We start from the raw sequence: 22,692 nt of genomic DNA on the forward strand, positions 1-22,692 counted from the left end.
GTAAGATGTGATTTATTTTCAAAATGCTGTTTCTCAAGGGTTGAAGATAGTATTCTGTAAATTTTCTGGAAGAGTTACAGGCATGGTAGAGATACAGACAGAGTAGGGCCAGCCTCTTACAGACACTCTCATGTACTCTGCTATGTGTCAGCAAGGAGAAGGGGCTCACATTTATTGCCCACCCATGGCCGTGTATCAGATATTAGGCAAGGCTTTTTCCACATGTCAACCATATAAAATCTCAACCCTAGGAGGTATGTAAACCAGAGTTGGCCCAAATATGCCTTTAACATGAATTCAACTATATGCTATCAGTTATTCAGAACACAAAGCAAATATATATTTGCATACTGTTTATATATATTTTATATTTGTATGTCTATTATATATATATGCATTATATATATATTACTTTGTGGTCAAAAATAAAACAATGGGAGGAACAGGGCTATTCTGGAGTTGCTGAAAGTCAGTAAAGGAATATATCAAACCATGCATACCTATTTTACTACATGGATGATGTAAGGATTTTAATGTAATCACAACTACTGCCTGAGAAAGATGTAACTCTACCATATTAGTACTCCTATTTTATAGGTGAGAAAATGAAGGCTTAAAGAGTTCACATAACTTGCACTCAAATCAGCTTCAAAGTCTCTGTCTTAAGAACCTGTGTAGAGTTCCCTTTCTGCTGTTTTGTCACTGTAGGAGCTTTGTAGCCAATCTGTCGCTTCTGTGGTCATACATTCAGCAAATATTTATTGATTATTGGCAAGACCTGTGCCAGTTGCAAGGGATGCATACTTGAATAGAAATATTTTCCTCCCCAAAGGAGCTTAATAATTTTGTCAGGAGAAGGCAATGTAAATAATGTAACAGGCTAACTTAAGAGAAGAGTAGTCAGCTCTTGATTGGCCAGCATATGAAGGAGGGATAGAAAAAGTTTTGTCACAATTAAAACAGAACTAGTAAGAAGGAGAAAGGGGATTGGAAAAACAATTAGTGTAACTTTAGTTAGAATTATGCCCAATGTTAAGGAAGGGTTTACCATCCTATACATGTCATTCAAGAGGTAAAAAATAATCAGATGCCATAGTTGAAGAAAACAAAGTATCACTTTCATTGTCTGATGGAAAACGCCCAAAGGTATTTTTTTAATGGTTTGATACTGTCTGTTCCTCAGCTACATGCTCCCTTTTTAACACTGGAACAAAGCCTAGGCATCATCAGTTTGTGTCTGAGCAAACTGCATTCTTCCCCATTACTCCAGTAGACAGTCTAGGTCAGCGGTTTTGAAGCCAGTTGAGCCCTAAGTATTCCCTCAGAAGGCCTCAGGCTGCTGCATGGTGGGGAGAGGAATTGGTTGTCTCTTGGGCCCTCTTCAACTCAACTGCCTTCTTTTTCAAATTGGAATAAGATTTCTTTGAATAAAGGGTTCCACAGCTAAAAAGAATTTGGTAAGAGTTCTCTGTTTAATCTTGGTGTTTGCTGGAAGACTCTCACTCTCCAGCCCACCCAATCCCCACCCTCCAGGACACATATTACCATTTCCTTCTCTTCCTGATGCCCCAAACATTGGCTCTAAACTGGTAAGCCTTGGCCCCACAATTTAATGACCCCTGTGCTTAATGTGAACTTTCTCAAACTTCTCTTCATTCCTCTGAGCTGGGCAGGTATAAAAATGGCTCATCTAAGCTGTGATGAGATGGAGAAAACTGTATTTTGCAGAACTCCAGGGGAGTATTGTGCATGTTCAGAAGGAACGAAGGGATTATCTTCCTGGTGTAGTGGTAGGGTGAGATTTTTGAAACCTTAGAGTCATGTCACAGGTTGATAAGATGCCTGCTAAGAAAGGTATGTACTGGTACCCAGGACTTTTATCTTTCTGAGTGAGGCATGCAGAGTTGGGACAGCAGAGGGGAGACAGCTGCTAGTGATCTAGCCTTGTCTGTTATCCTCAGTTTCTCCTTTGGATAAATGCCAGACAATGCAATTTCAAGGGTCACAAGAAACTTATCTATCCAGGTCACCCACATACCTTGGTTCAATCCTGCCTCTGGCTATATGGTAGCTTTTGGTGAGGCCAAAAAATAATCTAAGGTGAAATGTGACAATTTGGGGATCAGTGTATTAGTTAGCCCCCAAGAGATTAAAAACAAAGGTCTCAGCTTTGGCTGCAATGCTCTTCATTGTTTCTGCATCCTCTCCTGCCAATTCTCTGTTAAAGAAAATCTTCAGCATGGGAGAAGTGAAAAGTCTGTACTACCTCAGCTGCCATTAGGAACAGACCCGGAACAGGAATGAAGTCATGGTTGCCCAGGACAGTGGAAGTTCACTGATCCAATTCTGCTCACTGTCCGTGGATGAGTAATTGATGGATGTTGCAAAAAGACAAGCTGACTGGCATGGGGTAGGAGTCACCCAACCTTAAAATAGAAACAGCATGGCATCTGTTGGTTAAAATGAAGTTCCAACCATAGACATCTTACAGGTTGATGTTATACAGATTTGTACTCATTAAAAACTTTTTACCCTCCACAAAAGCACTGTTTTTTTTTTTTTAACTATTTTAATTTGCCTTAGGTATTACTGTTTCTGGCTTCTCAATTACCATGCCAATGTCATCTGGTAACACACCACCTTTATACCTTTTCAAAGCCCTCCTACCTACATTTTCAGCCCATGAAGTCTGCAGAGAGAAGGGGAGACTAAACCTTCTGTGACTCTAGAGATATGTTGGTCCAGCATATCACCTTCTTCTTGACCACAGTGATTGATTCACTGATCGGCATGTGACTCAGGCTGGTTTGATTAAAGCTCACTCTGGGAATTTTACTGGAACTACTAGAAAAGGAACATTTTCTCCTCCAGACATCATGGAAGTTAATGACCACATGAGCTTTGAGCTATCTGGGGCCAGTTAAAGTCTGTTTGAAAATAAAACCAACCCAGAGGAAAAGAGAACCAAGAAATAGAGATAGTCTTCATGACACCATTTCTGTCCTGGATCTAGGATTGTATATGGGATGTGCAAAGGAAAATAAAATTTTTTCTATCTAAAGGACACTGGTCTCTACACGCAACTGCTTAACCACATCTCCCCTTTGAGATCTAATAAATATCTCCAACTCAACATGTCTGAAGCAAAACTCGTGATTTCCTTTCCAAACTGCTCCTCTTATGGTGCTTAATATTATGTGTCAACTTGACTGGGCCATGGGGTGCTCAGATATTTGGCCAAACATTGTTCTGTGTGTTTCTGGGCTGGTGTTTTTGGATGAGATTAACATTAAAATCAATAGACAGTACAGTAGATTGTCCTCTCTAATGTAGGTGGGCCTCATCCAATTAATTGAAGGCCAGAATACAACAAAAAGACAGACCCTTCATCAGGTAAGGGAGAATTTCTCTTGTCTGACTGCTTTCAAACTGTGACATCAGGGTTTTCCTGCCTTCACACTCAAGATGAAACACTTTGGCTCTTCCTGGGTCTTGAGCTGTCAGCTTTTGGAATGGAACTATACCATCAGCTCTGTGGGGTCTGCAGCTGGCTGCCTCACCCTGCAGATGCTGGAACTTGTAGCCTTCATGATCACATGAGCCAACTCCTTATTGAGCTATCTGGGGCCAATTCTTTCTCTCTCTGCATATACATCTTGTTGGTTGTTTTTCTGGAGAATGCTGACTAATAAATTCTTCCTTTCTGGTGTCCCAGTGACATAAAAATGGTGAAATGCATCTACCAATGCCTTGGGGTCATCTTTGACTGTCCTCTTTCTTTCATGCCCAAGTTACAACCCAAAGCAAATTGTGTGAGCCCTACCTTTAAAACATATCCAGAATCTGGCCACTACTCACCTTGCCTCCTGTGACCATCATGGTATAGACCTCCATCATCTCTCATCTGTACCAGTACAACAGTGTCCTAACTGGTCTCCCTGCTTCCACCCCTACCCCTTACAGTCAACTATCTTCACAGCAGCCACAGTGCTCCTTCTCAAATGAATCAGATCATGTCCATCCTCTGCTCAAGATCCAGACTCAAACCCACTAATGAGGTAAACTCCAAAGTCATCCCCAAGGCTTGCAAGCCCCTGCAGGATCTGGCTGCCCCTTCTACCTCACTGGCTCTATCTCCTACCACTTCTCATTTCACACTTGGCTTCACTGCCTCTTTGCCTTATTTTGCCTTCCTTCCTATTAAAAGAATAGGCCAGAAATTCCCTTGAACTGCTGTATTCCCAGATATCTGCAGGGACCTACCTCATTCCAAGTGTGTCCCTCAGGGACTTTCCTTGCCACACTCCATGAAAAAATCCTCCTCCACCATCTCCCTACATCCTCTTAACCTTCTCTGAGCCATGTTTTGCCATCAAGCACAAAGTGCATCTTATTTTACTTATCTTCTGAGTCCCTTTCTAGAATGTGAAGCCCATGAAAGCAATTACCTCTTTACTCTATCCCCTGCACAAGGAGCCGAGGCTGGCACACTGAGGGCACTCAATACCTGTTTGCTGATGAAGTTTCTTTTCATACAATGAAAGAAACAAGATACTGTTGATGTAATAATAGTTAACATTTACTTATTACATACTATATATTGGGCACTTTGCCATGCTTCTCACGTAAATTAACTCATTTAGTTTTCCCAACAACTCTGGGGGTGCCCAACAGTTTCTGAATGAAGAAGCTGAGTCAGAGATAACCTTACTGATGTCACACAGCTGTCGAGGTGAGGGAGCCTGACTTCGTGCTCAGGCTGACTCCATAGGCTACGTTAGATGTTTTACTCCCCTTCAGAATGCACATCCTGCAAATATGTGAAGAGACACTGAAGAACAGCAATAATTGAAAAAACTCTTATTCCCTACATTTATTTTCCAGGGATAAAGATATTTCCCCTTTTGTAGTATCTCCACCAGTTTACAACTAGGCAGCATAGCAGAGAGTAAACAGACAAGCCGAAAGCTCCAGAGACTCCTCTGCAGTGCACACTGACATCTTTGAAGCAGTTTGGTTGAGACTAACAAGATAACAGCAAAGGCTTGTTTGAAAACCTTCCTTGGGTCATGCACACCTTACAGATTTGGTTGGAACTTTACAAGCCCATTCGAGTATGCAGGCAGTCCTTTTTACCCTCATAAATGTATTCATTTGTGTATCTAACAAACATTTACTAAGCACCATTAGGTGTCAGGCACAGTTATATGGCACCAGGGGTATAGAAATACCTCTTTCATAGATTCTTATCCTACCTGTAACAACATGGAGCTTATATATCACAGTGGTTTGGAGCTAAACTCTACAGTCAGAGAGACTTGGGTATAAATCTCAGCCCTGCTGTTATTAGCTACATGACCTCTTGCGAGTTACATAACTTGTCTGAATCTGTTTCTTTGTTTATAAAGTGGATGCAGTATTGATTATAGGATCTACCACACTGGCTTGTTAGTGGGGTTAAATGAAATTGCCTGATAAACCTGACATTCAAAAATGTCCTACCTGTAATGGTGAGGGTGGGCTAGCAAGATCTTTGTGATTTTGAATATGGTCTTGTACATATGATGGATTTGTAGTTTCTCTTCATTTAAGTGATTAGAGTTTATTTTCATTTTAGTGTCTTGAAAGAGTGCACGTTTAGTCTACATTTTCAACTAGTGCACTAAAGCTTGTGAAGTCACAGGGTCCTACCCTCACAATTAGACATTATAAGAGAACTATTAAAAGAACTTGGATTCATTAATTTGTTCATTCTTTTTCCTTCTGGGGCTCTCTGGGAAAGCTGCCCATTTGCAGAGAGCTCCTTTGGCTATCTTCCTGTGCTTTTCAAAGCCCTCAAAACAAAGTTCTTAAGTACCTTATAATGGGTCCATGAGATTGTTGATTTTGTTTATAACATGTCAGAAGTAACAATTTTTATACTACTAATAGACTCATTATGAAGTAAAAGGCATATCTCAGGTGGTTTCTGAATGGGCCAAATATTCATATTTATTTATAGGCTCTTCTGTCTTGATGGAGATGAGACTAGGACTTAGGAGCCATAAATTCTAATCCTAGGTGTGATACTAATGAACTGTTTGATCTTGACTTTACTGGTGCTTTGGTGCTTATCTGTCTATATCAGAAGGTTAATGTCTGTGTCATCCTCTAACTCTAAAATTCTACAATTGCCATAAATAAAGCTAATCAACAAGAAACCTATCCCTCTCGGTATGTGGAACTGAATGTGAGGATTCAGGGACCTATTTAGGAACAGATGATCATGGGGGCTCTTGCCTTTTAAGTTGTAAACACCATTACAGCTCCACACAAGATGGATATAAGCATTAAAACAACAACATGCTTACATCTTTTTTTTTTTAAACAGAAAGATGTATAATAGCTAGATTCATTTCCATGAAAAATATTTAAATAATGTCAGGCATTAAAAATCTATTGAAAATGCAAATGCTATCATATCTAAGACCACAAACAAAAAGACAAAAACAGGCTTTCCTTGCCCATTGTTCGGTGACTCTAAAGAACCACACAGCACGTTTAGTTGGAATCAATATTAGATTTGAGATTCAGTCCAGACCAGTGCTTCAGAGGAGGCTGCCGTTCAGATGAGGAGTTACTGTCAGGCATATAACTTTTTGAAGACTTTGGGATCCTTTGAGATAAAAAAAAAACACTTTCAGTCTGAGCTCCTGATGAAACAGAATTAATAAAAGTGTCCTAACTCAACACCATTTCACCCTTGGGAAACAAGAGAGCTCACCCAGGACCACTGGCTATGTATTGCAGATTGAAAGGGGCCCTTGAGTAAATGCTTCTGTGCTAACATACTCATGGGGAGGAAAATGTTCCCTAACACTCCTGCCTGTCTGCAAGTTGGGATCCTTTGCATAGAAGAATGAGTCTGAGGCGCTTTTTAAGGGAGGTTGGAAACAGATTGTCTGAATTGTGACTAAGCTAGTAAGCTAGTAGTATCTTGAATCTATGGAGCCCCTAATTACGGTCTTCCATGAGCCATGCAAATTAACTGGGACCCATTGCACTGCCTGAGAAGAATTAAGGGAAAAGCAAAAGAGCTGACTGTTTTGCATGCCTGTCACCCTTCAGTTTGATCTTCCTGGGAATGTGAGTGCAGGGTGAGTACGTTTATTTGATGCAGGTAGAGGGTTGATTTCCTGGGCCTGAAGAAATAGGGAACTAAACAAGAAGATAAGACATTTTAGAATCCTTGTCACTGAAGTGGTCTGATTTTTATATAAAATAGGCTCTTGATTTAGGAAATTATAACTCAATAAGATAGAATGAATTTAAAGCATTTATTCTCTTGAAAATTTAGCTTGTCAGGCCTGAATTTTCCTTACCTCAAAGAATGACTGTGGATATTTACACAATTGAGTACTACTTATAGGAATCAACTAAAAATGAACATACTCAAGAACATGTGGACAGAAGAAGAATCTGATTAGACATTTTGGGGAAAAATGCATCTTTTGAAATTAAAAATGTCAATAGATACAATGAAGTCTAAAGTGAAATAAGCCAAAAAGAGAATTGGAAAACAATGCTGAGGAATTCACACAGAATGAAGCACAAGGAGACAACAACAATGAAAGAGAAGTTAAGAATCATGAATACTAGATGGAGAGGTTCCGTTAAATCTATAGGCGTTCTAGGGGAAAAAAGATGAAAGAGAAAGACAGAGAACAACTCTTGAAGAGATAATGGCTAAGAATTGTCCAGAATTGAAGACATATCCTCATACTAAAAGTCTACAGCAAGTTCCAAGTAACATAAATAAAGATAAGTCCACATTGTAGAGAAACTATAAAACCTCAAGGTCAAATAGAACAACCCTCAGAGCTGCCAGGGGAGCAAGGCGAGATGGTCGCCTATAAACGAGTGACCCAGGGTTGGTGTCTGTCTTCTCATCAGCATTGATAGATGAAATAATTGTTCAAACAGCCAAAGAAAATTAATTATTCATCTAGCTAGAGTCTCACATCAAAACTAAATTATCATTTAAAGGAGAGATAAAATGGAAACATTTCAGCCATGGAAGGTTTGGCCCTCATTGACCCAATAAAGAATTAACTTGAATGTAAAGAAAAAAAGCCTAACAATAATACCAATACATGATTACATACATCAACTGCTTTTAATCCTCATAATAATTCTATGAGGTAGATATATTTTTAACCCCACTGTAGTGAGGAACCTGAGGTACAGAAATATTAAGTTCTCAAAGCTTAGTAAAAATCACGATTTGAACCAAGCAGGCTAGGAAGCCATAGGATGAAAGAAATAATATCAAGCAAAGAAGTTGACAAAAGAAGTGGATGCATTTTGATTAACCAGTCACTTTAAAAATTAACTTTTTGTGCTAAAAAAGGAGGAAAACCAAAAGTCTATATGAAAACAGTATCAGGAGATGTTTCATAAGCGTCTTGATCATGCCAAGATCTTCAGTGGGCTTAGAAGAATGGTGATAAAGAATGACTTAAAACTTTTGGTAAAAATGTGTGATACATAGATTAAAAACATGAGGGGAAAACAACAAAGATAGAAATGTAATTTATGTTTCAAAATCAGAAGAAAATTGAAAGTGGAATACTGGCATTCATCATTCAGCAGAAAGCAAGAAAAGGAGGAAGAAAATTATAAAAAGGGAAAGGATGGTAAGAAGAAAACAAAGACAGCACACATATTCAAATATATCACTATCAAAATAAATAGTTGTGAAATGAAATTTACTTATTAAAGGGACTAAACTACTATATATTTTTTAATTAGTCAAGAAATTTTATTATCCTATTATCCAGGTTTTGTATCTACAGGTTAGTATTATTTTAATCAATAATACATTGAAGACATTTTAAGAGATTTATCTTGCATTTCTGATTTTAAAACCCATATTTAAAAATTGAGACTTGAGTTTACATAACCATGATGATATGGGAAATTAAAACCCAAATACATGGATATTTATAAAAACTGATAGTTCAGGAAGGGACTTGAAGTAAGAAGTCCATTCCAACTCCTTATATAATTGGAGAATTATTTTAGAGTAATTTTTTCTAACTGTACTCCAGAGTATGTGAAAGGGAAAATATGTAGCAACCTTAGAAATTTTACCTTCTAGAATTTTATATAGATTGCTCTTCAGAATGGTTTTCTAATCAACATTACAGGAAATCTTAAAGTTGATAAAAAGTCTAATACTTCTTAAAAATTGAATGATTTAAGAAAAAATGTTTGATACAGATGGTATCCAGTATTTAACATTCAGAACTAGAAGGAATACTTTTTATTATCCAAGTACTGGTATTAAAACGTAACTCATTGATCAACCCTGCAGATTTCAGGTCATGATCAGTACCAGAAGAACAAATTTCTGTGTCTTCCTTGGAAACTGTACTTTTTAGTTTTAACAGCATTCTCAGAGAGTGTTCAGGTTGTTCTGATCTTGCTCCTTTTGAGCACAAAATACAAAAGATTCCTGAACAAATTGCACATTGAGAGCTTCCTGTTACTACCAACACAATCAATACAGAAAACTTCCATCTGCATAAGTCTCTCTCCTGCTACCTGTTTAAAGCCATACCTACTTCCTCTCCCACCCACCCACCCATCTCTGGCCGCTGGCAGCCACTAATCTTTTCTCTATCTGTACAATTTTTTATTTGTGTATAAATAGAATCATTCAATATGTAACGTTTTTTCATCTATCATTATTCCCTTACGTTTCATCCAAGTTATTGCCTTAATCAATATCTCATTCCTTTATTACTCAGTACTCTTCCTAGGCAAGGATATACCACAGTTTGTCCATTCACCCTTTGAAGAACAGTTGGATAGTTTCCAGTTTGGGGCTATTATGAATAAAGCTGCTATGAACATTCTTGTACAAATTTCTGCATGAATGTCACTTTTAATTTCTCTATGGTAAATGTTCAGGAATGCAATTGCTGAATCATATGGTAAGTATTTGTTTAGTTTTAAAAGAAACCCACAAACTGTTTTTCAAAGAGACTGAGCATTTAACATTCCTACCAGCAATGTCTGAGTGATCCAGTCTCTTTACATTCTTGTCAGCATTTGCTGTACTCCTTTTTAATTTTAGCCATTCTGGTAGGTATATGTTAATATCTCATTGAGGTTTTAATTTACATTTCCTTAAGAGCTAATGAAGTTGAACATCATTTTATGTGTTTACTTGCCATTTGTCAATTCTCTTAGGTGGAGAGTTTGTTTATGCCTTTGGCCCATTTTCTAATTTGATTGTTTATGATAACGCTCTGAGAATCTTTTATATTTTTTAAATACAAGTCAATTTTCAGATATGTGTTCTGAAAATATTTTCTCCCAAGTTGTAATTTGTCTTTTCATCCTCTTAAGAGAGTCTTTCAATAGCAAAGTTTTAAATTTTGATGTAGTCCAAATTATCAGTTTTCCTTTTATGGGTTTGTGCTTTTGGTGTCAAATTTAAGAACTCTACCTAGTTGTAGGTCCCAAAGATCTTCTCTTACATTTTTTTCTAAACTCTATAGTTTCACATTTTACATTAGTTTGTGATTCATCTTGAGTTAATTTAGTTAATTTTCTTATACAGTGTGAGTTGTAGGTGTGTTTTTTTTGCCTGTAAACGTCCAATTGATTCAGTCCATTTGTTACATAGGAAAAGCTATACTTCCCTCACTGAATTGTTTTTGCACCTTTGTCAAAAATAAGTTCAGCATATTTGTGTGGGTCCCTTTCTGACCTCGGTTCTGTTCCACTGACCTATGTGCCTATCCCTCCACCAATGCCACAGCCTTGATTACTGTAGCTACATAAATTTTGAAATCAGAAAGACTGATTCCCCCTACTTTATTAATCTTTTTCCAAATTGTTTTATCTATTCTAGTTCCTTTGTTATTCCATATAAATTTTAGAATAATCTTAACTACGTCTACAAAAAATCTTGCTGGTATTTTCATACGAATCACATTAAATTTGTATATCAACATCTTTATTATATTGAGTCTTCCCATCTATGAAAACAGTGTATCTCTTCATTTATGCAGATCATCTTTGATTTCTTTCATCAGCATCTTATAATTTTCATCACATAGATTCTCTACATTTTGGTTATATTTATATTTAAGTATTTAATATTCTGTGGAGCAATTGTAAATGGTGTTGCATTTACACAATGTTTGTTTCTTACTGGTCTGCTGTTAATATTGAGAAATATGAGTTCTAGGAGGTTTGGTGGTGGTGGTGGTGGTGGTAAATTCCTTAGGACTTCCTACATAACAATCGTGGACTGTTTTATTTGTCATATTGTATTTTTAAAAAGTTAAGTTCTGTGCTTCTTCTAAGAGATAACTTTAAAAGATTCTGAAAAATTGAAAACAAAGAATGGAACAAGACATACCAGGCAAATACACACACACACACACACACACACACATGCACAGACACCACACCACACCAAATGATAGAGACTTAACAGAAAAAGAAATAGAATATAAACATTAATAAAGATAAAAATCAGACACTATGTAATATATTTATAATTTACCAAGAATACATAATCATCAGGAACTTCTACACAAGTTAATAACATAGTCTTGATATTAGTAAAGCAAAAAACTTAAAATTTATAATTTCTTATGGGAATTATAAGGCAATTTGCAAAAGGATATTTGAATACATATTAAAAATGAATCAATCAGAAAAAAATTACAAGGAAATACAATTTTGGAAAAACCAAATGATCAGGTTTGAGTTAATGTGTGTGCATATATGTGCACATGCATCCCACATTCAACTAATAGGAAGTATACTTTAGTTTCAAGCACTAGTGTAACTTGTACAAAATGGACTATCCAAACAAGGTTTCAAATTTTAAAATAAGTTGCCAGAGAGCCCACAGTCTTTTGACATGGTACATTTAAATTAGAAACAATAAAAAGAAAATCTAAAAAGCACATACCTTTGGAATAGTAAAGATATACTTAAACAATGCAATGATTAAGTAGGAAATTACAGTGGAAATAATGCAATATTTAGAAATAAACACAGAATTACCACCTGTCAAAAACTGAGATAGACTAAAATGGTATTTAAAGATAAATTGTAGCATTACTTTATTTTTTAAAAAGATAAGAAAACTGAAAATAAGTGAGCTAGAAGAAGAGACTAATCTAGACAGAATGAAAGGCAGGAAATAATAAAGCATAAATTAATAAAATAGAAAAAAAGAACTAGAAAGGCAAGCAAATCCATAAAATACATTTTAAATATACTTCTTTGACTAGGTGAATCATTGACATGGCTCAAAATTCAAAATGTATGAACTGGTATGTAATTACAATCTTTATTTCCATTTCTTTGGCCTGGCCATCCAGTTTCCCTCCCATAGACAGCCAATATTATTTTCTCTCTCATCCTTTCAGTGCTAACCTTTGAACATTAAGCCAGTATACCATATAGTACAGTGGCCCCCCAAAGGCTTAGTTCAAATGGTAAACGATGTATTTTTCAGATCATTAACAAGATTAAAGTGGAAGAGAAGAGACAAACAAAATTGGAAATGAAAAAGAGGACATAACTATGGATATGATAGCAATTCTAAACATCCTAATTAAATATTATGCTAATAATTTTTCATATGTATGCCAATAAACTAGAAAACCTAAATAAGCATATGATTTTTCAGAAAAATATAAACTCTCTGGGTCTGTCATATTCCAGTCGTAAAAACAGTTTCTCTAGGTAGTTCAATAAAAGGAATTTAATACAGGAGATTGACTACAAAATTCAAAGTGAACAGCAGGTGGTGGGGCAACCCTGAGATTAGTAACATCAGGAAGCTGTTCCCACCCTAGGGCTGGAGGGACCTGCGCAGAGTTGGCATTACTAGAGTTAAGAACCAGGGTTCCCAGTGGGAGTTGGATTTGTGGTAGGGGTTGAGAGGGAGCTGGACCCTGGGGAAAAGTCATTTCATGGGAGCTGGAACCCTAGAAGATACAGTCAGTGTTGGAGGCAGAGAAAGCACAGGAGAAATGGCTAGGTTTCTCCCTTCCTCCTACCCAGTAGTCTTCTGTTAGTGCTTACCATTTACTAAAACTAGCTTACTGGATAGGGAATCTCAGAAATGTAGTTGGCATCAAGAAGGCTGAGAAATGTTCTGAAGGCAAAAAGGAAAGAAACAGCATCCTTAAAGAAGAAAAAAAAGAAGTCCCAAAGAGAATGAACCTGCACCCATTAAAGCAATGGAATCTCCTAGTAAATATTTCTACACCCTCCCTAACATCCTAACCTCCAAAGGTCCTGGACTCAGAGTTTTATAAGAATTAAACAGGTAATCTTAGAATTATATAAATTGTTTTACATCGAAAAAGTATAAAAGCTACTCAATTCATACCATATAGTATAACTTTGAAACTAAAACTAGAAAGCAATAGCATAAGAAAAGGCAATCATGAAACAATTATATTTCATTTACAAACATAGATAGGAAAATCCTAAGCAAGATAACAAACCGAATTCAACATGTATATATATCTGTATAAATGATACACAGAAATTAAATGGAGTTTTCCCATCACGCAAGGATGTCCCAACACTATAAAAAATGTTAATGTAATCAGCATTGTCAGGTTGAAAGAGAAAAATGGATTCTCAGTGAATGCAAAATAATATGTTGAGATAAAACTAAATATTTAATATTTTTAAAAATCTTAGTAAATTATGAATTGAAGGGAATTCCTTAGTCTTACTTCTAGACTCACTGTTTCCACTTCATCACCAAATTTTTCTCCTCTGCCCAACTAAATCGGACTATAATCTTCACCATTTCACTGCCAATTAGATGGAAAATTGTTATTTTAGTCTCTCAGCAGATACAGAGGACCCCTTCAGCCTTCTTGCAGTTCTTTCTTCCCTTGGCTACTATGACTATACTCCCCTGATTTTCATCCCAGATCAGTGTTCATCCATTTTCATTCTTATTCACTGGTGCCACCATATCTTTCTGATTCGTAAATGTTAATGTTCGCTGGACTTCAGTCCCCCATCCTCTTTGTTTTCCCCTCTTGCTTTATATCTGCCATCTGATGAGCTCATTCATTCCTGTGACTTTAAAGACCAGGGGTACACTGATGACGTCCAAAGGCATATACAACACCATTGAATGTGACGTCTTCATTGAATGTGAAATAAGCATTTCAAACCTAACTTGCCCAAAGAATTCTTGGTTTCCCTTCTTCCTCTACCAATGCACAACCTTTCCTCTCCTGGGTCTTCCAACTCTGCAAAGGCAAGTCTGTTTTACCAGTTGCTCAGGCCAAATATGTAGGACCACCCTTGACTGTTCCTTTCCCTCTACCCTACTTCCAATCTGTCATTACATCTTGTTGGTTTTATCTTCAAATATATCCTTAATCCAACCAATTCTTGCTACCAACATAGTCCAGGCCAGCATAATCTTTTACACAGTTGACTGCAATTGCTTCCCAACTGGTCTGTCAGCTCCCACTCTTATTCCCCTAGAGTCAATTCTGCCAACAGCAGCTGGAGAGAACTTTTTTTTTTAGGAGAGCAAGGCAGAGATTTTTATTCAGTGGAAAAGTGAGAGGACAGAGCTCCTGGCTCATGCCAGGAGGGGACAAGAGAGCCTCTGGAGACAACTTCTTAAAATGTAATTCAGTTAAAGTCATGTCCCTTCTTATGAGTACCCAAAGTCTTCTGTTGATACTCAAAGTAAATTTCAGACTTCCGACCATCAGCTATGTGGCCTGACAATGCTACCTCAGTGACTTGTCTCCTACTTTTGTCCCTGTGTTCTTCCTTCTAGTCACAATGCTCTACATCTGCTTCTTGGACATACTAGGCTCATGCTGAACTCAGGCTTTACTTTCATTGCCCCTGCAGAGACTGCCTTTCTTCCAGATCTTTGTGTGGCCTGTGCCCAGCCAGATCCTCTTCAGACGGTCTTGTTACTTCACCTAGAGTCTCAGTGAGAGCCTGCCATGGATGGGCTTTTCAGCCTTCACTGAAGAAAGCCACTTGCTCATGGTCATGCCACTTCCTGCAACAGCCACATATAAAGCCTGATTCCTGCAAGGCGTACAGGCCAAGTCCCCTAGCCCTTACTTACTTTAACTCCTGAGTGGGGTTGTTGTAACTCTAGAGCTCCCTTTAAATGGGCGAGGCTATTGTTGGACCTGCCTTCTCTGTCTGTCCACTCTTCTCTCCTCCTTACTTCCACACATGAGATCCCAAGGACACTTCCTAATACATGACCTGCATGCTGAATTCCATCTCAGAGCCTACAACAAAAAACCCACCTCACTTATTCAGTTCTCTGCTGACATGTTAATTTCTCAGAGAGGCCTTCTCTGGAAATCCTAAAATAAGCATTCCCTATCACTCTATTTTTTTTCATATTATATATCAATTCCTGCAAGTGTGTGTAGTGGCATTATATATATATATATATATTCCTCCCTGTCTTGCAAACTCCATGAAGGACTTTGTCACATTCACCACTCTATCCCCATCACTTAGAAGAGTTCCCAGCAGTAAAGTCTGAATAAAAATGTATTGACTGAAAGACTGAATAAACCTGATAATGGCTATCAAATATATATAAAAAAAATAGAAACTCCCTTCTTAATTGAACAATTTTAGAATTTTTAAAGGAAGTAAAAGTACAAGGATATCTGGTATTACCCTACTGTTCAACAAAGCAATGAGATAAAAATAATGATTAGAGGAATAAGATCTGGAAAGGAAGAGACAAAATTATCTTTATCAGTAAACTGTATAATTGCCTGTGAAAGAAGTTATAAGGAAGTGTTCAATTTATTAGAAGTAATAAGAGAATTTGCCTATGCAAAATATATTAGATATAAGATGGAAGTATACCTCTATAGCATTTATATACACAAGGCATAATCAATTTGAAAATATTATAAACAAGAGAAAATTTATGAGTAATGAAAACTATAATCACTTAAGAATAAGTCTAACAAAGGTGTATAAGACTTCTTGAAACATCTTTCAAAAAATTTGAAGAATATGAAAGAAGGCTTGAAAAAATGGAGTGAAATGCTATGATCATGGATAAGAATACTTTATACAATAAGAAGTCAATTTCCTCCAAATTAATCTAAGAAATAAATACAGCTCTAGTGAAAACCATGATAGAATTTTCCACAGGCTAATCCTAAAATTCATTTGGGAGAGTAAAGGGCAAAAGTTAACTAAAAAAACTGAAATAGAACAAAATATCAGTTAGGAATATGTGGCTTTAGGACAGGAGAGACTAATGAAATAAAATATGAAAACCCAGAAATTGGACTATGGGACTTGGTGTGTACGACAGGGATTGCAACACAAGTCAATATCAATATTTGATAGGTAGGTTAAAACAATATATATGGAAAAGTAATGAATCCTACCTCACACCACACACACACACACACACACACACACACACACACACACACACACACATACACACACACACCACAAAATCAGATGCACTACAGAATTAAATGTAGAAAACAAAACTTTTAAAAGAAAATATTGGAGTTACATTATAACAAATCAATGTAGGACGGAATTTCTTAGATAAGACATAATATCCCAAGCCATAAAGAAATATTGATCATTGTGTTGACATAATTTTAAAATTCAACATTGAAAGTAAGAACAACCACCCAACAATAACAAAAGGCCCTCCAAATATGTAAAAAGACAAGCTACAGATGAGAAGGAGACGTTTGCCATGTATTGAACTCACAAAGAATTAGTAAGACAAGCAATACAGTATAGAATAGGGCAAAACGTGTAGACAACTGATAGAAGATGAAAATTGAATGATCATTACACCCACATTAAGATGATCATCCTCACTAATAATCAGGGAAGTGGAATTAAAAATAAGATACCATTTCATACCTATTGGGTTGGAAAGAATAGAAAATCTGACGCTATCAGGAACTGTCATGTGCTACTGTTTGGGGCACAAATTGGTAGAAAAAGTTTGCAGGACAGTTTGAATTGCACAGTTAAGATGCTTATACTTAACCACCCAGCAATTCCATTTCTAGGAAATATTCACTAGTTCATGAAAAACTCTTACATGAGGAGTAATGTGTGAAAATATCCATTGCCACATTATTTGTAGTAGCAAAATCTTGGAAACCTCCCAAATGTCCTCCAATATAGAAAAATCACTCTATAAATTGTCAAATATAGTCATATAGTGTAACACTTTGTGGCTGTGAAAATGAAAGAGGTAAAGCTGCATGTATTAATATGAATAAAGCTTGAAAAATGTAACACTGAAAAAGTTAAGTTGGAGAACATAGAGTATTATATTTATTTAATGTTTAAGAACAAAAAGACTGCTATATGCTGTTTATGGATATAGTATAATTACAGATATAATCATTATAAAACCAATCATGGGAATGCTATACACCCTTCCTTTTAGGGGAAGAATAAAGGGAATGTGGTTGGAAAGGGGTACATAGGAGGCTGTTATCATATTTATATTATTTAATTTCTTAAAATATACTTGATCTAACCATGGCAAAATGTTGGAATTTATTAAAACTCATGTTAAGATAGTCATATTCATTATATTACTCCTTACACTTTTATGTATATTTGCAAAATCTTATTCAAAACATTTACATTTTAAGATATTTAAAATCAAGAAAAGGAAAATTTATCCTAATTTTCAGCTTCCTAAAAATCACTTAGATACCCTGAATAGGAAACTAGTTAAACAAATGAGCATACATAGTGAATCACTAAGCAAACATAAAAAATGATGCTTTGTATTTATATGATATGGAAAGATGTCTAAATATTTTATTGAATGTAAAATATTACAAAATAATATGTACTGTGTAATTATGTACATAATATCCATACATATAAAACAGAAATGTTAAATAAAAAATTTTAAGTGGTTGTCTCTGGTTATATCTAGATAGTAGATGTTCTTTGCTATTTTTCTACATTTCTTAATGTTCATGTGTACTTTGATAAATATAGTAAAACTATTGCAATAGCTCTTCAGAATTCAGCTCACATAGAACTGCACATTAAACTGAAAAAAAACACCAATATCCATTTATTTAAATTTTCACTAATTTTTTTCAATTTATAATATTGAGTGCTGATGAGGCTATAATTAAATTTTAGCCTCAATCACTGATGTTAACCATGTGAATCAGTATTACTTTTTATGTAAAGAAATTTGGCAATATATAACAAGAGCATGCTTACTACAATTGGGAATTATCACAAGGAAATAACTAAGATGCACAAAGGAATACACAAGCAAGGACATTTATATTATTATAGGATTATTCAGAGTGTTAAAGAATTGGTAACAACCTAGATGTTCAACAACAGGGGATGGCTCAATGGATGACAGTACTTGAAATAAAATACTATGTAACCAATAAAAAGCCCAAGTCTGAGGAGTACCCAAAGAGATGAAATATGACCACAAATGATATACTTCAATTTGTTGTGTGTGTGTGTGTGTGTGTGTGTGTATATACAGAGAGAGAGAGAGAGAGAGAGAGAGAGAGAGAGAGAAGAGAGAAAGAATGAGAGAGAGAGAGAGAAAGCAGGAATAAACACACCACACCAAAATTTAACTGTGATTATTCCTGAGAGGTTAGATGATCAGTGGTCTTTACTTTTTAAATCTGTTTTGTATTTTCTAAATTATATAACAGAAGTACTTTTTATGATCTGAAGAGCTACTTTTTTTTAGTTTTCCTTTTTATTAAGATATCATGGATATACACTTTTATGAAGGTTTCACAAGAAAAACAGTGTGGTTACTACATTTACCCTAATTATTGAGTTCCCCACCCCCCCCATACCCCACTGCAGTCACTGTGCATTAGTAAAATGCCACAGAGTCCCTACTTGTCTTCTCTGTGCTACACTGTCTTCCCCAGGACTCCACACACCATGTGCACCAATCATGATACCCTACAATCCCCTTCTCCCTCCCTCCCCACCCACCCTGCCCCACCCATCCCCTTTGGTAACCTCTAGTCCCTTCTTGGAGTCTGTGAGTCTGCTGCTATTTTGTTCCTTCAGTTTTGCTTCATTTTTATACTCCATAAATGAGGGAAATCATTTGGTACTTGTCTTTCTCCATCTGACTTATTTCACTGAGCATAACACCTTCTAGCTCCATCCATGTTGTTGAAAATGGTAAGATTTGTTTCTATCTTATGGCTGAATAGTATTATATTGTATATATATATATATATATATACTACCTCTTCTTTATCCATTCATCTACTGATAGACACTTAGGTTGCTTCCATATCTCGGCTATTGTAAATAATGCTGCAATAAACATAGGGGTGCATATGTCTTTTTGAATCTGAGAAATTGTTTTCTTTGGGTAAATTCCTAGGAGTGGGATTCCCGGGTCAAATGGTATTTCTATTTTTAGTTTTTTGAAGGACCTTCATATTGCTTTCCACAATGGTTGAACTAGTTTACATTCCCACCAGCAGTATAGGAGGGTTCCCCTTTCTCTGCATCCTCACTAGCATTTGTTGTTCCTTGTCTTTTGGATGTTGGCCATCCTAACTGGTGTGAGGTGATATGTCATTGTGGTTTTAATTTACATTTCCCTGATAATTAGTGATGTGGAGCATCTTTTCATGTGTCTGTTGGCCATCTGAATTTCTTCTTAAGAGAAGTGTTTGTTCATATCCTCCATCCATTTTTTAATAGGGTTATTTGCTTTTTGGGTGTTGAGGCATGTGAGTTCTTTTTGTATTTTGGATGTTAACCCCTTGCAGGATATGTCATTTACAAATATATTCTCCTATACTGTAGGATGCCTTTTTGTTTTGCTGATGGTGTCCTTTGCTCTACAGAAGCTTTTTAGCTTGATGTAGTCGCATTTGTTCATTTATTATTTTGTTTCCCTTTCCTGAAGAGATGTGTTCAGAAAAAAGTTGCTAATGTTTATATTCAAGAGATTTTTGCCTATGTTCTCTTCTAAGAGTTTTATGGTTTCATGACTTACATTCAGGTCTTTGATCCATTTTGAGTTTACTTTTGTGTATGGGATTAGACAATCTGGTTTCATTCTCTTGCATGTAGCTGTCCAGTTTTGCCAACACCAGTTGTTGAAGAGGCTGCCATTTCCCCATTGTATATCCATGGCTCCTTTATCGTATATTAATTGGCCATATATGCTTGGGCCATATATCTGGGCCATATATCCGGGCTCTCTAGTCTGTTCCATTGTCTGTTAGTCTGTTCTTGTGCTGGTACTAAATTGTCTTGATTACTGTGGCTTTGTAGTAGAGCCTGAAGTCAAGGAGCATAATCCCACCAGCTTTATTCTTCCTTCTCAGGATTGCTTTGGCTATTCGGGGTCTTGTGTCATTCCATATGAATTTTAGAACTATTTTCTCTAGTTCGTTGAAGAATGCTGTTGGTATTTTAATAGGGATCACATTGAATCTGCATATTGATTTAGTCAGGATGGTCATTTTGACAATATTAATTCTTCCTCTCCATGAGCATGGGATGTGTTTCCATTTATTGGTATTGAAAAGCTACTTTTTAATAAGAAAATAACCTTCATCTCTGCCCATTTCTTGTCTCAGCATGCCATCTCCTTCTGCTGTCCAACTGGCACTAGGCCATAGAGCACACAGAGATTCCCAGGTCACAATCCACTGTGGGTAATCACAAACCAGCAATATAAGTTGCCTCCCTTGTCCATACTCTCCTTCCAGAAATATAAGCAAGGTTAGATGGCTTTGCAGGTCAATAAACAAGAAAAGCTAGTGAAAGATCAACACTTTATCCCCCAATCCTGCCCATGTTTGTAAATTTTCCTTAATATTCATTGCCCCAGGTTTATTAGCCATTGCATTTTTCTGAACTGGTTTGTGATGTGAACTGATAGCATCTGTTGCCCCAGGGGGAGGGGCAAACTATAAGAAAAGAGGGGTGGATTAAACATGGAAGAAAAAGTATCAATATGTCATAAAACATACATGCTATTTCTAATTTATAATTGTTCATTTGAAGCAAAATATCTAATGTGTCACTAACATTTCTGGTAATACAGTACCATTATTCCCTTTAACAATGTGTTTGTGTCTGTAACTCTCACTGGGACTTGGTGAATCACTGTTTTATTTAATAAAAAAAAGATAAATTGTACTTTATTTGTATTTATTAATTTCTATGAATTTGGCATATGAGAGTAGTGAAAGCTTAGGCACATAATTTCTCCTTTCTTTAATTTACAGCTGGGGAACTGCTTAAATATAATTTTAAATGATGCATAAAATGCTTCCTGACATATTTGTTTTCTGAATTTCCAACATGCATTATTTGCCATTTCTCTATGATGAACAAACACTGCCTCAAATTGCAGAGAAAGAAAAACGTTACCTGTTTAGGATCCCTTTATTAAATCTTAGCTCTTTATTTCAGTGGTGCCAAACTGTGTTTCCTGGATGTTGGTACGTTTAGTTGCAGTTATGATTTTGTCATGCTGACTCAGTTTGATAGGTAAGGCTTTGTAGGTGTAGCGATCATCAAGTAGGTGCAAAACCTCAGAACAAATTCTTAACATAGATGTCACTTTGATAGTATTTTGGGAGAACAGAAGAAGTTAAATAACAAATGAAACACATTTCTTAAAGACAATTATTATTTCTGAAGTATAAAACAACTTTTAGAACAAAACAGGTATTTTTCTTCATGTTTACTATTTTTAAAACAATTTATCTTTCCTATTTTTGGTCATATTAATTTGTAACTCCTTTGAAAAGCTGTGGAGCTATTTATTGTTCAGGTAATGCTAACTTACTCTGAAATTTCAGTTTTTGAATTTTCAAATAAGTGCAAGTTTTACATGGTATTTTTTTTCCTTTGGAATAAGAGTCAAGTGTTTATTTTGCATTATTTTTAATCAGAACATATTTTTTTAAAAAAACACTGACTCTTTATGAGCAATCAATGAATTTAAAAAATGGAGAGGCTCAAAGTACTGATCTTCTACTGACTTCCGTCATTAAAACAGATGTTCTTTACAACCTTGACCAAACAAGTCCATCCTCTAAACAGAAAGGATCAGACTGGTTTGTGGGTTTATGATAGATGTCTGTACCAGTGCTTGAAAGACTGTAGGGCTGTGGACTCTTCCAGACTCTTTTTGAGCTGAAATGTGGCTTATAATTCTTACTTTAATTTGTTTTATATACTTTTGCTCAAGCATAGTTCTCTGTATTTTTTTATGGAAAGATCTTATTTATTGGATATTTCATATGTATTCATCACAATTATGAGTAGCTATAGCTTTAAATATATGATGGACTTGCTGATGTCAGCAACTAAAAACTAATGCTGCTGATATCAGCTGACAGGACACTAATTACTAGTTATGTGGCTGTTGCCTGCTTAAGGAGCTATTCAATGAATTATGATTTAGAAAAGCTGGAGAGCACAGGGCTGATTTGTGAAGAGATATCTAATATGAAAATACCACAGAAGTTCTCAGATTGATCCTCATGACAGAGATCTGTCTAATTAGGAAATGTCTATTTTAATACTAAACCACAAAAAAAGCCCAGCTGGAAAAGAAGAATTTATAGGGAGACACAGAGCCATCACTAG

At 36.1% G+C, this 22,692-nt stretch overlaps 1 long non-coding RNA gene across 2 annotated transcripts in view; it reads left to right on the forward strand.

Annotated features, from left to right (window-relative positions):
* The window catches only part of LOC118934520 (uncharacterized), a 96,538-nt gene that overhangs the window by 9,565 nt on the left and 64,281 nt on the right, over window positions 1-22,692 (forward strand). The gene's annotated exons all lie outside the window — the stretch shown is intronic.

This window comes from Manis pentadactyla, chromosome 5, assembly GCF_030020395.1.
Source record: "Manis pentadactyla isolate mManPen7 chromosome 5, mManPen7.hap1, whole genome shotgun sequence".
NCBI lineage: Eukaryota > Metazoa > Chordata > Mammalia > Pholidota > Manidae > Manis > Manis pentadactyla.